Consider the following 3,575-nt stretch of genomic DNA (forward strand, 5'->3'; position numbering starts at 1 on the left):
TCTCCTCTTTCATTTTCCTTGAAATTTGTTAAAGAATTGTCAGGCTCCCGCCACTGCCAGCAAAGACTATTTCATCCTTTCTTCGCTGTGTACTCTCCCTGCCCTGTAATCAGCAGATTTCTTGCAAAGGTAGAATTTTAGATACTGCGTGTGGCGAAGAATGGCTCTGTGAAAACAAAGGGTAATAGGTGTGGAATCATACGGGACACTCGAGAAGCAGGGCAGACACAAAAAGAGATCAGAAAATTAGATGTAAGTACATTTGCAAACAGCCACGGTGTTGCAAGCATTTTACAGCTAAACCAACAATGTGCTCCTGTCACACTTACACCATTCCGTTCCATAATTCCTGTCACTCGAGATTTCCCATCTAAAGATTTAGTCATCAGGAACTCAATGGGGCATTTTTCTTTAGGATTTTCACTTACCATCTAGTTTTAAAGGGTTTATTTTTTTTGTTATATGTATATGTATGTGTGAGATAAATAGACAGATAGATAGATAGATAGATAGATAGATAGATAGATAGATAGAGAGATGATAGATAGATGGACAGATGATAGATAGATGGATGGATAGATAGATAGATGGACAGATGATAGATAGATGGATGGATAGATAGATAGATGATAGATAGATACATAGATAGAAAGACAGACAGATGGATAGATGATAGATAGATAATAGATAGATAGGTAGATAGGTAGGTAGACAGACAGACAGACAGATAGACAGACTGACTGACAGATACATAAAGTCTGCATTTCCTTCAGCATCCACAGAGAACTGAAGAGCACATCTGACTCCTTGAAGTAAAGCTAGTCCAATGTGGGTGCTGGGGACCATGCGCAGGCCCTTGGCCGCATCCTCTTTTCTTCCAGTCCTTAGCCTCTAGTTTTAATAAAACAGAGATGCTAAAGAACGAGGTAAACTGTAGGGGAAAATGGAAGATTTGGGATTTTTTAAAAAAACTGCTTTTCTAGAGTCTGGCATGGTTTTACAAAATTTCTCTCTCTCCTCCTGTTTTGGGTTAGGAAAATACAGCTCTAATCCACAGTACCACTTTCTTCCCAAAGCTGTGTGTTTGCTCAAGGGCCAGCACAAGTCAGCTTCTTATATCAGGAAGTTCCCTGGGAATGAAGAAAGCCCTGCCTGCACTAAATTCTTCAAAACATCAAGTCTGTGTAACCAAAACTAAACCCACACAAAATATTTTCCAGAGTTTCCGACCCTGCCTCTTCTCCCTCCATATGCCTGCTGTTTGTTTTTCTGAACTGAACAAATAAAAGGGGGGATCGTTGCTCAGAGAAGCACTCCAGACCCTTTAGTGGGAGTCTACATTATTGCTGTCCTTCCTGGGTTTGGGGCAAAGTAGATGAAACATTTAATTCTTGTGCACATTCCCCCTTGAGCCACGAGGGACCTGTGAATGGGAGCGGCTCAGGCAGGCCACTGTCAGGTAACTACGGGCTTTGTTACACGCCCAAATGCCCAATACAAGCTCTAAAGCGTTTGGGAAGGTCTTGAGTGAGTGTTCTTGGTATTTAAAACGTGCTCTGCCTCACCATATGTCCCAGGAATTGTGAATATTGGCCAGTTTTTCTCTGCGAACAGTTGCTGTGTGAGGGCTGACTTTTAGAGGTTCCTTGCTGCATTATGGTGCCTTGGGGTTCACTTGCTTTGCCCGGATAGACACCGCGTCAGTCTTTAAGTTTTGCGCACTGAGCAGCAGGGTTAGGTCAGCTGAAACACAAGGGGTCAGAGGCAAAGGTGGCTTGTGAAGAGTCATGCTGATCTCTTAGAACGGCCGTGTGCTTGTGCTTAGCTGGGGCAGGGGGCCCATCCTCCTAGAGGCCAACCTACTGGTACAGTGTCATCCGACATGCTACAGTGCAACCTGGGTTATCCTAATGCAGATTACTGCTCGACCGGCAGAAAATGATCCCATTAGGAAATAAGGTTCAATTGTATGGGCGTGGGTGGGGCCCCAAACTGCCAGACCTTAGAGATTCCTAGTGCCTCTATAAGTTGTGGGATGTTATTTTCCCAGCACGACTTCCTGGCTTCTGTGGATGCCTGGCACTATTTTGATTGGATGCTCAGATCTGAGAATTTAGCCTTATTGAGCACGGACATTGCTATATTGCGTAGGTCTCACTGGGCTTTGCTTTGGGATATATTTGTGTTAAGAACCAGTCAGAACAGCCCCAGTTAGGACCTCTTCCTCCCCATCTGGCCAGCTGTCTCATGCTCTGTGAACTGGAACATTTTCTACTCTGACCAGGAGGAAACAACCTATCCTCAGCTTTACTTGAGCTCGGAGTTGCAGTTTCCTCTAATCTCAGTGGCTTCCTCCCTTGAGCTTAAATGGTTCCCTCGCCTATGCATGCCGTTTCGCGCTCTGTAGCGGGTGGGAAGGATCTCTCTCAGCTCCCCAGGGCTCTTCTTCTTCTTCTTCCCCTAAAGTCTAATATTCTTGAACATGGTTTCCCGGAACTCTGAGCTCCAGTTCCCTCTCTCAGAGTCCAGTGGGCTTTGGTGATATTTCTTCTCTGTGGTCTTGAAGCTTTCCAGGACGAGCTGGGCCAGTTGCCTGTCTCCTCCTTTCGTTTTATTGTATCTGAGGAATCAATACCCTTTGGTGACACGTGTCAGACACCCTAAGACTTAATGACATGTATGTCTTGCTTTTGTTAGTTGAGTGTAGATCCCTGTGACTTCATCTTCATCAGAAGCAAGAGGGCCTTATGATTGGTTATGACCGATGAGGCTTTGTGACCTTCCTATGAGCTGAAATCTGATCCCCTAAGGTGATAGTGGTTGGAGGGCCTATGGGATGTGATGAAATCATGATGTCACCACGAAAGGCATTCTCATAAGCCCAGAAGAGCTCCCTGAGCCTTCTTCCACTCAAGGACATAGCAGAGAGATGTTCACTAAGTCAGGGAGGGGACAGATCTCGTTAAACTGTGGCTCTTACTCATTTCTGCCTTAAAAAAATCTCAGTATCTATAACTGGCAAACATATGCCTTTTGTTTACAAGCAATGGTGGGTTTTTTTTTATAGCAGGTGAGACCAACTGAGACACACTGCTTCTTACTAAGCTGTGAGATCCTTAACAATGGGCCTCTGTGATTCTAGAACTTAGGTTAGCCATGTGTTTTATACTCAGTGGTTTCCCAGGGAGGATTCTTCAAATAAATGACCAATCTAAGGAAAAGCCAAGAATAATAGAAACACAAGCACAGATGATACCTGAGAGGGGTGGAGTGGTAAGCTGGTTAGTATTTTGCCACCTTGACAAGAGTGAGGGTCATGTGGGAAGTGGGAATCGCAATGAGGAGGCCTCCATCAGATTGTCCTGCAGGTAAGTCTGTGGGACATTGTCTTGACTGAAGGATATGGGACGGTCCAGCTCATTGTGAACTTTGCTTCCCCTGAGCAGGTGGAACTGGGTTGCATAGGAAAGCAGGCTGAACAAGCCACAAGGAGCAAGCCAGTAAGCAGCACTCCTCCATGGCCTCTGCTTCTGTTCCTGACTCAGGTTTCTGCCCTCCCTTCCTTCTGAGACCCA

The sequence above is a fragment of the Rattus norvegicus genome, chromosome 4 (genome assembly GCF_036323735.1).
Source record: "Rattus norvegicus strain BN/NHsdMcwi chromosome 4, GRCr8, whole genome shotgun sequence".
Classification (NCBI taxonomy): domain Eukaryota; kingdom Metazoa; phylum Chordata; class Mammalia; order Rodentia; family Muridae; genus Rattus; species Rattus norvegicus.